Source organism: Xyrauchen texanus, chromosome 24 (genome assembly GCF_025860055.1).
Source record: "Xyrauchen texanus isolate HMW12.3.18 chromosome 24, RBS_HiC_50CHRs, whole genome shotgun sequence".
Classification (NCBI taxonomy): domain Eukaryota; kingdom Metazoa; phylum Chordata; class Actinopteri; order Cypriniformes; family Catostomidae; genus Xyrauchen; species Xyrauchen texanus.
The window spans coordinates 38052936-38067821 of NC_068299.1; the positions used below are offsets into that span (position 1 = coordinate 38052936).

General features: G+C 37.3%; 1 pseudogene; it reads left to right on the plus strand.

The window, feature by feature from the left end:
• Nucleotides 1-14886, plus strand: part of LOC127617768 (collagen alpha-1(XXII) chain-like) — a 64158-nt pseudogene that overhangs the window by 26770 nt on the left and 22502 nt on the right.

Here is a 14886-nt window from a genome sequence, read left to right on the forward strand (position 1 = left end):
GGTTCATGGTCATAGCGCCACCAACGCAGCAGGAAGTAAGGCAATTTTAACAGACTGAAATAGCCCTCTTGTGTTAACATGAGTTGCTTTAAAATTCTTTAGATTGTTTGGGTTGTTTGGTATGTTTGATGTCTTAAATAGTGTTGAAATGGCAACACATTAATTGTTTTTATTCATTTCTTCATATATTTGGGTGTAAATTTAAATGGTTGTTATCATGAATGCTAGGTAGTACAAACCTAAGCCTGGTCTCTTTTTAAAGAAGACTCTTGGCAGTTTATTATGCAAGTGAAAACAGTTTTTAAAGTGAAATAAGTTATAGAAGGTTATTGTAATGAAAATATATTGCAAAAACTTTTTAATTTTCATATAAATAAAATATACTAAAAATATCAACTGAAATGTTAAAATATTAGAAAAACAAAGCCACATGTCTAACCTAGATCTGATCCAAATTTCCGGACTATATATCATAAAATTACCTTTTGGTGGCAGTTTTTATTCAGACACAGTACCAGAAATTTAAATAGAGGACAGCCAAACTCCAATGGTGAATGATTCCCAAAAGTCCACATCTGCACAATTATCTGAGTAAACAAGATTTTAATGCATCCATTTATACAGTTTATAAAGATGCATAGAGCAGAAAATACTAGGCATGTTTCTGTGTGTGTTTTCCTATTAGTTCACCCTCCAGCTTGTTGGCGATCTCTCATATTATGTGATGGTGAAATATGTACTCCTGCAATAGTTTTTCAGTCATGAAATAAATTGCCTTGACATACTGTATTAGTTACATAAATTAAGCCATCTTGTTTTTGAAAACCTTTAACTTACCAACGTTTAAGTTTACTTCGAAAAATAGCACTTAAGGGGCTTAAACACTTAACGTGTTTTAAGGGTGTTTTTGAGTAAAACATTTATACTTAAAGATCCTGTGAGATCAAAATTAAAGTCTTGCTACTTTTCATCTATACTTATTACCTTTAAGGTCATCTTTTTGTGTTTGTGGGCAGGTAATGTAGTCATTTTGACACAGTTAGATCATTGTCCAGTTTTCAAATATTTGGAAAAGCTGGCCGATACTGACAGTGCCTCTCAAGTTTCCCCGGTAAGAGTGCTCTAGCTTGATCAGCATGATGAAAAGGGGTGTGTGTCAGTGTGTGGCTACATACCAAAACCTATTGGCTGGTTTAAAAATGTGGCAAGTAGTTTGACAAGTCCCACCCCCACATCCTGTTTTAGTAGGAAATATGTTAAAACAGTTACTCCAACCTCGCTTGTCAAGGCACTTCAGGGCGACTTTAAGGGAAACCGAAAGGGATTATGACTTTTTACCTATAAACCCCTTAAATAACAATTAATGGTTACTTTAGGGCGTTCTTAAGGGAAAATGACACTTAAAGTGCTTTATGCAACCGGGCCCAATTATTTTAAAAGATCCTATGTGAAGTTGTGTCTGCGACAGCCCCAGAGCGCCGATGCTCAGTGTATATACATCAGCATCCAAATTTACTCACTCATTTTGTTCACTCACTGTTGATACATAGTGCACTCACTGCCAATCATTATATAGGAATTAGTGAATGAGTGAACCATTTTGAACACAGCGATCGATTTTGATTGCATAAAAATTAATTACTATCAATATTTTATTGAAATGAGACATTTTAACATAAAAATAGAGGATTAGTGGGGCTTTTTCCCCATTTACCCCCTATTTTCGATGTTTTGGATAAAATGGTCAATTTTTACCCGTGGACCCTCATGTTAGGCTCGTTTGAGAAGTCAAACGCCTCTCCTTGAAAGTAGATAAGAGCAGGCTGGTGCAGTCTGGGGAGGAGTGAAATAAGAGCTGTCAAGTCGGACAGTTCTCACTTCTCATAGTTGATCAGCCGCTACGAGATCAAAGGCAGATATCGCGTGGTTCATGTTCAAGTGCTTTGCTGTTAATAACGTGAATGCAATTAATATTCAGTTGCTTTTAAATGAAAATTAATATGAACAAAATTCTCAATGTACCTGTTATTTAATTCCTCCCATGCGACGTGTTTTTCTGTAAATGTTTTGTTTTATAAAGACATGTATTTTAGATATTTCAGAAATATGATACCAAACACATAACCCAGAATGTTGGGAATATTCAAATATAATTTATACACATCAAAACATGATATTAGAGATAAAAAAAAATCAAACATTTTAAAAGAGAACAAAACATCACGGTTGTTTAAGCCAATGAGCATTAAGATGTGTAATTTCCCATCGTGCTTGCAATTCGCGCAACTTGGATAATGCAACTGTGTCGCCTGCCTGCTACAACTGCGGCCACCTTGCTCTCACTGGAGTATTTGACATATGTGGTCATGATATCACAGCAAGTCGGATAGATTTCTAACCTGCATGCACCTGTTGGTGATCACTGGTGATCAGTTCTGCGCAGAACTGGCTCATCTCAAACGAGCCTAACGAAACGCATGCTGTTTTTTCTAAGCAGAAAACAAGAAACATAAGTAGCCTACTGTCGCATGTTTTAAAAATGCACTCTTTTAACATTTTAAAATATGTTTTTCACTGTAATGTTCTAATTGCAGATACTAAGTATGTGAACATACTTAGCCACACTCAAACGGCCCACCTGTTGGCCAGTGACAATTAACAGGTTTAAAATGGGCATGTAAAATGACCTCTGTAGAACCCCCATTTTAACGTACAGTCACCAAAATTGGTATATATATATATTTCTCATTAAGCTGGGTAACTTTCATAATTATAGTCATAAGGTCTGCCCAACAGGAAGTCTGCCATTTTTGATTTTTTGAAAATTGCAGTCTCTGAACTTTTAAATACTCCTCCTTGGTGATTCATAAAACTGTCACCACATTTAGACAATATTATGCCAAGACATTGATGATGCTAAATTGTGAACTGATTTTTGATATATCGAATGATGTTGCAATGGCGAGGTATTAAATGAATGGCGAAAAATGAAAACAGGAAGTGTCTCATATCTTCTGTGTGCAGTGAGTGATTTAGATCAAAACTGAGATATATTTTTAGTCTTGGGGCTAATCACATGGATGTGGATATTTTGCGGGTGATTTGGGTCATGGTCATAGCGCCACCTGGCATTGTTTTCTGAAAGCCACCGGGTGAAAATGTACCATGGTACTTGGGCCCATCATCACTACTATAGCTATATTTTTAATTGTAGTTTCTTGGCTTGTGCAGCCAAGCAACCGAGCCATAAATGCCATGCAACTAATCACTTTGGAGCAGCAGAAAAATATAATCTAGGCATGTCTTAATACTCAACTACCGTACTTTTGTATTATCGTACTTCTATTGAATGCTGTCAATAGAGAAAAATGTCTTTTGCCTTCAGAATGGTGTGGTTATGGCCTCTACATTGGGCTAACTGCTCAAACCAGTCAAACCTTGACCCCTTGGTAAAAAGTCATTGCAAAAAGTGGCTCAGAAAAGTTGGATCTGAAAAAAGCATAATTTGTTTACAGATGCCACTTGCATTGATATCTTGTTATCTAATGCAAGACATTGCCTACTGGGATAGTGAAAAATGAAAATTCTCTTTATCATTTACTCCACTCTTGTCATTTATGCATTTGGCAGACGCTTTTATCCAAAGCGACTTACAATGCATTTATTACAGGGACAATCCCCCTGGAGCAACCTTGAGTTAAGTGCCTTGCTCAAGGACACAATGGTGGTGGCTGTGGGGATCAAACCATCGACCATCTGATTAACAGTTATGTGCTTTAGCCCACTACGCCACCATCACTTCAAATGTCATCCCAGATGTTTCTGACTTTCTTCTGCTGAACACAAATTAAGATTTTTAGAAGTATATCTCAGCTCTGTAGGTCCATATAATGCAAGTGAATGGTGACCAGAACTCTGAAGGTTCAAATTTTACAAAAAGGTATCATAAAAGTAATCCATACAGTGTTACTCCAGTGGTTTCATTCATATCTTAAGAAGCGATCCAGTCGATTTAGGTAAGAATAGACCAAATTGTAACTCCTTTTTCACTGTACATCTTGACAGCAGTCCCCTTGGCAATCGTGATTTCAAGCTCGATTACCCCTCTAGTGATTAACGCATGTGTAGAGTGCTAGATGGCACTATAGGAAGGATCGATTGGATCGCTTCAGAAGACATTGATTTAAACCATTGGAGTTGTATGAATTACTTTTATGATGCCTTTGTGATATTTCGACCTTCAGAGTTCTGGTCACCATTCACTTGCATTGCATGGACCTACAGAGCTGAGATATTCTTAATTTTTTTTTTTTATTGTTTTCTGCAGAAGAAAGTCAGACACATCTGGGATGATATGAGGATGAGTAAATTATAAGATAACACATTTTTTGGGGGTGAACTAACCCTTTAAGTGCATGAGTACATTTAGCTGGCACTTTATTTCAAAATTAGTTCACAAACGTAAAGATTATTTTCTTCTGCATGATTCATCTTAAGGACATCAGGGTAAGCAATCCATTGTCCTTGACTAATAAGTGTTACGCTGTGATATTGTCCATCTGATCACAGGGAGTGCGAGGACCTCCAGGAGAGCAGGGTGAAACTGGCCTGCTAGGGGAATTTGTAAGTTTTGCTCTAGAACATTTTCTTCAAACAATTTATGCACGATGGCTTGTGTTATTGTGGATATGAATGACTCATGTGTTCCACACCACATCTCCCAGGGTGCATCAGGAGAACAAGGATACGAGGGTATTGCGGGATATCAGGGAGTGAAGGCAAGTTTTCTCCTTTAATCTGGTTTATTATTGTCTCTGAAACAGATTTGCTCCATTTTGTTAACAAATCTCATAATTTCCATGTCTTATTACAACAGGGAAATGAGGGTTTACCTGGTGCTGAAGAGTCTCGAGGACCATGGGGTCGCCAGGTATAAAAAACAGACTTGAGACATTCAGCATTGTGCTTCATGACATTTAAGACCCATAGACTGCCCTTAAATTCAAAATCTGTCAACTAGTGGGATACTAAATGAGTGTGCACAAACTGAATGATTCATCATTGTATTTATAGTGGAGGCTTAAGGTGGAATTTTTAAGGTGAAAATATTTTAGCACTGTTTGGAGTAAATCTCAAAAAAAAAAAAAGGAAATTAAAGATATTTTCCAAAAATAAGTCTATTTTCAGGACAATTGATGTTTCTGCATTGTGACATTATTTTTATGACAATTAAGCAACTATTTTCCCCCAAATTCTCATTACTATAATATATCCAGTCATTTTAAGTTAATTGTTAATTTATTCTTATTACTGTAAAACAGCTTTTCTTTTACTATATCACAGTAAAACAAAATATTATTTATACATTTACATCAGAATAAATCAAGGTAGTATATCAAATACTAAGAATAAAAGGCAAAAAAAAAAAAAAGGAAGTATAAAAAATAGTATTAATAAATAAATATGAATTAAATAAAAAAATATTATCCGCACACTGAAATTGTTGCTGCAAATACTTTGTTACTTTAAATACTATGCAACATTTATATAACAGTATATATATAAATAAATACATAATATACATTATAATAAGGACAATTTGTGTGATTAATAAAAAAAAAATTATACAAAAATGATTAAAAACTATATAAAAACCTGTAATATCGTAATTGTCCTAAAAATAGGCTTCATTTTCTTTTAGCAAAATATGTATTTTTAATATAAATATTATTTATTTATTTTCATTTTGAAATAAAATACATTTTTGATGTTCTTTATGGGTATCATTAGGTTTTTGGAGCCCACAAGAAAATAAAAGACCCCCTCCCCCCACCCAAAGTCTGGTAGAACAAGGCAAATGCTTTTAGGAAACCCACTGTCTTCAGATTTCTATGAGGTCTCTGGGTTTGAACAGGAATTAAACTGATGTCTGGGACATAATTTAAGCATCAACATATTTTTTTCAAAAAGCCAGCTTTGAAAAGCAAGTGTTAAACAAGCCCAAAAATGTTGCGGCTTTGGGTAAATTAAATTGTTTTTGAAAGTCACATACAGATTCTCACTCAAACAAACTTGTGTGAAAGTCCTGGTAAATTACTGTATATGCAGTCAGTTGCTACCACATGTAGTAAAGCTGGATTTTTGGTCTTTTTTTTAAAAATGGTGCAACAGTCATTGTAATCTTGAGAGTTTATGATTTACGCTTATATACTGTCTCTGCTGTGACAGGGGATTGTGGGAGATCCTGGTGAGCGAGGAACACCTGGAGAAAAGGGAAAGCCAGTACGTATTCTAGTTATTACGTTCTCACACTCCCACAAATCATACTGCTTTTGACACTCCTCTGCAAAGTTTAATCAATCACGTGGACTATGGAAAAGAATTAGCCTCTATGCATGATGGTACACCTTTATCTTTTTACTGTCCATATGGTATTCAAGGCCCAAAAGGATGAGTTGGTGGAATGGGTGGAAATTCCCTTATCAACCAGTCATGATAACAACTGATCTGTTGAGTTACTGACTAGGTCAAGTGCTGACATGTTGGAATATTTCAGGGTATCGTCCGTGATCAGGGTTTGATCGGGCGAGATGGGGACCCTGGTAATGAGGTACAGATGTTTAAACTGAACTCTTCAGTGTGTTTTGTTCTATGTTTTCATGAACACTAGCTTGCTTCTGATCTCATGGTTTATCACCTGGAGGCTTATCAAGGACCATGGGGACTTGAGGGAAAAAATGGACAAGCTGGTGAAAGGGTGACCAAATTTTGAAGTTTTGGTGTTAGGAATCGAGACAGAACACCTTCGTAAAATATTCTGCCAGTGTTTCCTTTACTGTTACTGAATCTACTACACCATGGCAAAATAATTCATATTTTAGCAGAGTTGTGATTTTACACTCTGAATCGAATGTGATCGAAAGTTATCACTAAATACCGTAACAAAGACAATATAGAGACAAAAATGTTTCTGTTGAGTTGTTCTCAACACAATGTTACAGTACATCGCAGCTGCTATAATCAGATGAATTGTTGAATCGATTCACTATTTAAACCTCTATTGACTGATTTGAGAACTACTGAATGAGTTCTTCCTCCCAGTACTTCACAAACTGTACAAAAAGTGGAATTAGAATCAAAATTGCAACCAGACCCAGTATTGTTTTGTTTGGTTATGTAACGGACTGTATTTCACACAGGGTGAAAAAGGCAAACAAGGGCCTCCAGGGAACATGGGCCCTCCAGGACCAACAGTAAGTGCTTATCGAAAGAAATCACTTCACTGAGCTATATGTGACCTCTGTAAATGCCAACTGAATATTTTACCTTGAGATTCTACAACAGAGAAAATACACCCTGTCTTCTGGTAGATTTATAAAGTGATGCAATCTTCAAGGCCCACAAGGTTACAAGGGATCCGCTGGAAGCCAGGAAGTCCGGGATTTATTGTGCCCCCTGGACTAAAAGTGAGCATTATGGATAAATATTCTAAAGCTTTTGAAATATTCAAGTTTATTAACTGCAAAATACTAAAACATGTTATGTCTCCATAGGGGCAGGTGGGATTACCTGGTAGACCAGGCCCCAAGGTAATGATCTCAATTCACAGTTACAGCATGTCCAAAAGCCATCTTCAATTATTTAATTTGAATATTTATTGTACTTGCAAAGCATAATTAATATGCCTTTCAATTATAACTAATATGGAATATATCCCAAACTGAACAAAAGTTGCCTCATTAAAAGGACATTTTGATTCTTGCAAGAAGTTACAAGTAGACATAGCACTGTTTGACAGAGCTGTGGTCCAGGTGTAATGTGAATCATCTGTTATAAATCTTTGTCCTGTAAATCTAGCATATTTCTACATCCGTTCATTTATGTTCTGTCATGTAGCTGACTTTATGGAGGGGTTACTGCAGATGTGTAAATCAAGCGTCAGTATCGGTTTACTGCCCCAGATATCCCAGATTATTTCTGCAGTCTAAAATACAAAAATACCTTTGATTCTAAAACTATGATAGTCCTTTTTTTGGTTTGTTAATACCTTTGTGTAGTACCCTCACTGCTTCATCTATACACTGGAACTATAGCTGAGCTTCAATGGGTGCAATGAGTGCCGCGAACCTATGGCCATCTAAACAAATAATGCTTCGAAATTAGGGCTATCAGTTTAAGTTTGTGTTCATTTTGTGTGCTTAATCATATGAAAAATAACGGGTTAATAAAATGGATGCAATAAATGATGCCCCCTGACCCATACATACATTCTATAATAAGCATGTAGTCAGCATGGGGCAGTCAGCGCAGCCTCAGCCTGGGGCTGTACCATAGACATAGGTGAGAGTGGGCAGTTCCCTGAGCTGTACAGGCAACGTGACTTTTTTACCATCAAAAGCAGGCATTACAAAATAAATAAGGAGCCTTTCACTAATTACATGATTTTGCTAACAAACATAGCTGGACTGAGCACAATGGAAGGCTGGGATCTCGAGACCTACTTTAAACTTGACACAGTGTCCTAAAACATGGTAAAACATGCTGATCTGTGACAAAACTTAAGTGAGATGCTCCAAGAGCATCTGTCTGACACATGTGTACATAGACAAACCAGAAAGGACATGTCTGGTGAGAGCTTGACAAACTCAGTTGAAAATGTATTGCTGTCTAGAGTAGGCAAAAATAGCCTTATGATCAATTACAGTATATGGAAATAAAACAAACAATATATTGACTTCCAAAACCACTTTGCGTATTGGTCTACTCTAATCAATGCTTTATTTCTGCCACAATAATATTATGTATTTGAATTATCTGAATTATTGTATTTGTTATATTACATTTGTATAACTTTTAAGTTAATAGAACTTTATATTATCACATTTGAGATTAAAAAGTTAATCAATTTACAAAATAAAGTGAAGTTATTTATAGGGGAAAATGCTTTAGCTATATAAATAAATATGAAAGATGTCAGGTCACCCATCCATTTCCACCATGCCGAAAAAGTTAACCTATAAGCTTTCTTAAAAGCCCTTTCCTCGATAATAAATTATGATGATGTCAGCATTTACAGTGAGCAGCGCACAGTCTGATGTACAAATAGGCTTCTGTAGAGAACTTCTGTGATAGACAACTATATTAACATTTATGAAATGCATACTTATACAGCATGTCATCAAATTAATTTGGGCCTTGACAAATTGCTGTACTGTCTTTTTGATCTGACACATTCACCAAAACAGTGAATGGAGAAAAGCCTTCTGCTGCCGGCAGTTCAAGAACACACCTGGCGTCATCTAACAGCGTAAAAACCCAGCATGTTTTCACACTGCAGTCATGTCTGCGATGCACAGCTCTACACTGTTAGCACAGCAGTTTTTTGGCTGCATGCAGTCACTTGGCTCTGGGTGCCGTCACACTTCAAAGTGAGTTAGACTGAAACTGTTGACTACTCTGTTCTCTTTCCAGCATTAGCCCTCCACTGATATCTAAACTTCTGAGAAGATCTCTATACATGCCAATAAATGTCCATGTGGACAAGACTTTCATATATATATTTGAAAATAATCGTATTTCTACAGAGGCTCTAGCATTATATGCGAATGATCATATGGTAAGAGCCATGCCAACTCGTGCGTAGGCCATCTGTTTTCTAAACATTATTTCAGCATCACGTGAATGTTTTCTTACAGTATTGATGACTCCTCAATGCATTAAAGACATATTTACTTCCAACACATTTTATGAAACATGAACAATGTTTTGATCAGAGAAAGAGCCTGATGTTGTATTAATATGTTATGTAATACACATGGGGAGAATTTAGAAAATGGAAAGTATTGGTTTTGTTCCTTCAGTTATTATTCATTTTCAAAATAAAAAAAAGGAAAGAAATGATGGAGCCTTTGGACTTTGAACTCAAATGCACACACATACAGAAAGAAATATAAAAATAGTTCTGGTAAGAGCAGAAACATTGAAAACAAACACTTAGAACGTCATGTTCGTTGTGCAGAGTAGAAGAAAGTCAGAGTTCACAAAATTACAGCTTGAGCTAATGTGTAAAATTCCAGGGCAATTTTCCGATTAGGACACATTACAGCACACAGTTTTCCAGAGTTTTGCAGCTCTCTTTTACACAAACACAAATTGTTGACAGCAGTATCAGAATTTTGGGGTTTCCCCTTGCAAAACATTGGCCATTAACTACATCTCATCATATTTCTTGGACAAAAGCTACAATGCAATTGTGAAATTTGTGCTTTTGTATTTTACAGGGCGACACTGGCATTCAGGGGGTCTAAGGAAACAAAGAGCAGAAGGTAGTTGACTCAAATGCATTTGATTTCCTGTTTATATATTTCACTTATCATGTGGTTCTATTTTCTCACATCTCTATACTATTCCACAGGGTGCAAAAGGAGCCAAAGGACTTAAAGGCAGGGTAAAAAGTGACAGTGATCGTTTGCTATTCCAATTCGAATAACCACATGGAGATTTCTTCAGGAACTGGTCTGTCCATTGTCACACCAGCTGTAGAAATCCTGTTTTGGAAAGATGCAACTGAGCACCACATCAATGTATTGTATGAATTTCATTTTGTATTTCTTTCCAGGAAACAGCTTGCTGTCGAGGTATCATACAGAAATTTGTACACTTTATGAAAGTGTTCTTGTTTATTTATGGGTGTGTCTGTATTTGTTTGGGGTTCAGACTGGAGACAGGGGTGTGCTAGGAGTACAGGGAGGAATAGGAAAACGAGGCCCCGCTGGAGAGCTGGGTAGAAAAGGCTGTGTCGGGTCCAAGGGTGTGAGAGGAGATGGTGGTCCAGTTGGCTTTCAGGGCCCATCAGGCCCACCGGTAAGTCTGAAAGCTGTACATTGCCCAGTAGTACATTGTACAGTGCCTGCCCTCTTTTTCAGCCATCTTGGTTCCGGAAGTATTTTTCCTATTAATTTCTTCCATAGGGATTTTATCAAGTCCTTCATAAAAAAATCTCAGCCATGAACAAAACAAACCAGCTCGGCAGTGAATCACAACATTACAAAGTTTCAAGCAAAAAGATCGCACAAAAATACAAAGGTATTAGACCCTGTACTAAAGTTCTTTTGTGAGGGAATGAATGTACAATCCCATGAAGCAAGCAAAGTTGTTGCTTGTAAGTACATAAATACTTAGAGGAGAGAAAAATATATTTTATTGCCAAAATATTCAGATATTTGCAAATATATTAGTAGTTTGAAAATGTAAGGAGACTGACTCGATAGCGTCATCCGTATTGCATCATGGAAGTAGGCCGTCGTGCATAGCTTGTTTGGTGCACTTTGTTGGCCGCGATTCTCTGATTGGTGGAGCATTTCTCTTCAGGAACATGGGTATTGTAGTTCATCAAAAATCTGGCTATTAAACACAATTGAATAACACAGACTGATGGTTTCAACAGAATCATATACCATCCTTTAACAACCTTGAAGATCATGGTAAAGATGTCTTTAAAGGTTAATAAGTTCTTGTTAAAATTATTTACCTATGGACAAAATGTGATTTTTACTTCCAGAACCAGACTCTTGTGCTCTATTGACCATTTCAAGGACTATTTGTCAAAGGAATTGATGTCTTAGTTCCTTAAACATTTCCTGCTAGTTTTCAAACTAATTCAAAACAGCAGGAGGCACTTCATAAATAGTGACTTCAACATGATTAGCATAAACAGTTATCATAAAATGACATTCTAAAAATGTGGACCTTGTTGTTTGATGGCTAGATGTTCTCTGGATGTTTAAATCTAATGGTAGTTAAAGTGTCTTGATCTCTGAAAAATCAACCGCATATGGACGCAACCATTCCAATAAAGTGAGATGGCTGGATCCGTGCAATACTAACTGCTGAAATGGTCTACAGTCCACAGTGAAGTCTGCATGAGTGCAGGCTCTGCAAAAGGGTAGGTCAATGCCAAAACGAGGGCAGTCGTGAGCTTCCTTCTGAAAATTAAGGCAATCCAGAATCATGGATTTCATGGATAGATTCAAGGCTACAAGTCTGCAAGTATCCAGTGCATCATTTGTGACAGGGTCTACAGTGACTGAACCCACTTCATAAAGAGTTTTTAGCCTAATTTCAGCTAAAGAAGCAAAACTGATGTATAATGCATTTACTGCATTACTGATTTAAATATGTTTTTTTAAACTTCACCTTTCCCCCAGTCAAGTGAATAGGAGCTGTACTTGCATGACTATTGACTATCTCTTGTTGCCAAGATGGCCACCAAGTGGACTAACTTTCCTAAAAGGGACTGTGTTATGGTCCATAAAAAGGTACAATTCTTACTTTGGACAACCTGAATGCATGTGTAACCCTCCTACACAATTCCACTTTTTTTTTAAGGAGTTATCATGTGCATGGCGAATGAATTGGTGAGAGGTTACTAGAATTTAAAATCGGGATGTATTCACAGCAACTAAAACTTCGGGCATGCAACTCTGGCTAGAGTGTAGAGAGGCCTGGTTAGCTTAAATATAGCTATACTGTGTTAGTTTATTTTAATTTATTTTTATTGTGAGCATAAAACTCCCATGCACATATACTTAGCCACTATAACCCTTATGTGCAACAATGAAACTAAAATCACACCAATCACATTTCAATCGCACACACTTAAATATCAGACCACAACGGTTGAATGTTATACTTGAAATGTATTTATATTGTTTTTTTAGAACTAGGTGAGTTAACCTTTTAAAATGTCCTCATGTTCCAAATGAAATGACAATGAACCATACCCCGGGGGTTTTTCTCTACTTTTATATCTCAGTTTTGTGGTACCACAGCGTTGGCGCGCTTGTTGGAGCTCAATTGAAACCTTTCCAAATAAGACTGTCTGTACTCACGATTCCTCGGTAACCGAAAGATTATTGTGACCGTCTATCAAACCGTTTTGTCCAATGGTGAGATACGCAATGAGGAAACCCGTCCTGAAGTTCCGTCCATCCCTGTGCAAACGCGACACCTCCGTCCTGCAGCGCGAATCCTGAGCACATCTATTGCAGCAACATGGGTGCAGCATCTGACGCACACTAACAAAAAGTTCACAAACTCTAATGAGCAATTGTCAAAAACAAAATGTCAATTCCATTCTAGTTCACAATGTCTATACTCACTCAGAAAAAGGCAAAGTGGTTTCTGGCTATGTAGTAGCAGTTTGCACGTGGATATGGCGTTAGCTTCACTTCAACAGAATCTCTGTGGACGATTTAAACAGCTCCAAAACATAGCTCACTCTCCCGTTTTAACAGGGTTACAAACTTGACAAAAAAAAAAATAAAATCCCCCTGGCTCTTAACTACGATAACAGCACTATATCAATCATACAGAACTTAGAACTAACTTTAGCTCGTAACCATCTCTCTGTTTTTTTTTCTCGTCACACTTGTTTTCAGTCTCACTCTAACATTTTTTAGTCCCTCCCCCTCAATAACCAGATAGGTTGCCCAACTGCTCTCTGGATGGCACTGATTTGATAACAAACAATACTGACACCTAGCCACCCAATACAAAATAAAATGACAGAAGAATCAAAGGTTACTCACAACAGAGGATATTTCAACACCTCCACTTTATACTGCATTAACACATATTAATACAAAATTTTATTATACACCAGGGACAATTGAACTGGCCCATGTTTCAGGATATATTGTATTTCTGTTAACAGAACACAAAATAAACAATATATTAATTTAGCAGGGTGCTACATTCTCCCCCCACAAAAAAATGGTCATGCCCTCATGACACGTCTAACACCGTAAATCACATTCAAGAAAATAATCACATTCTCTTAAAAGATTGTGTTAGGAAGATTACTAACATTCCCCTTAACCTATCCACTTGTAAAAGTAACTTTTATATCTCTTAATAGGAGATAGGACTGAAGGATCATTTTTGTCATTAATTTCAACTACGGTAGCACTGTGTTCCAACGGCTACTGACATTGGGGTACCTAGAAAGTCATAAGTTAGTCTGGTTGGAGCTTTCTTTAGACTCTGAGGTCGAGTTGTCTTGTCAGAGCCAACATCTGTTACACTGTTTTGTCTCTCATCTATTTCGTCTGACATCTGTATTTCAGTGTCTCTTTCTCGTTCCACAATTTCTGCAGTCACATGTTGTATCAAATGGTCATCCTCCGCCACTGCAGCAGGTTCTTCAGCTGAAGTCTCATCCGTTTCTGATCTACTTATCAAAACAGCCAGATCCAAATCCAGACTGAAAGGCTCAGAGTGATCAATGTTTTGAGGTTCTGGTCCTGGTCCTGGCAACTCTCGTGGTACATAATAGTCATGCCATACACCCATTTCATCATCGTCGGAGTCAGATGCTGCCTCCATCTTATCATCCTGTTCAGACGCTAGTAAGCAAGGAGTGTCACAGTTCTCTGTTCTCTTTGTTTTGAGCCGTCTACTGACTCTCCTTTGTTTTGGAGGCTCTTTGTTCATCTCAGGCCGCAGCTGCTCTTCCTGTCCGATCGGCAGAATGTGATTGCGGTGCAGTATCTTTTCAGAGCCATGTCCACTCTCTGGCTTCAGTTTGAATACGAGCAAACCAGGCAGTTGACTCTCCACAATGTAAGGAGTATCTTTCCACCGATCAGCAAGCTTGTGCTTCCCTTGTAAACCAAAGTTTCGAATCAAGACCTTGTCCCCAGAATCTAATGGACAGAAACGAACTCTCTGATCATAGCGTTGCTTGTTCCCTACATTTTTCTTCTCTGCCATACTCCCTGCCAACTGATAGGCAGCTTGGAGCTCACGTTTCATGTTTTTGACGTATCTCAAGTAGGATTTTGTGGATGTGCCATCACTTGAGATCCCGAATGTCACATCTACTGG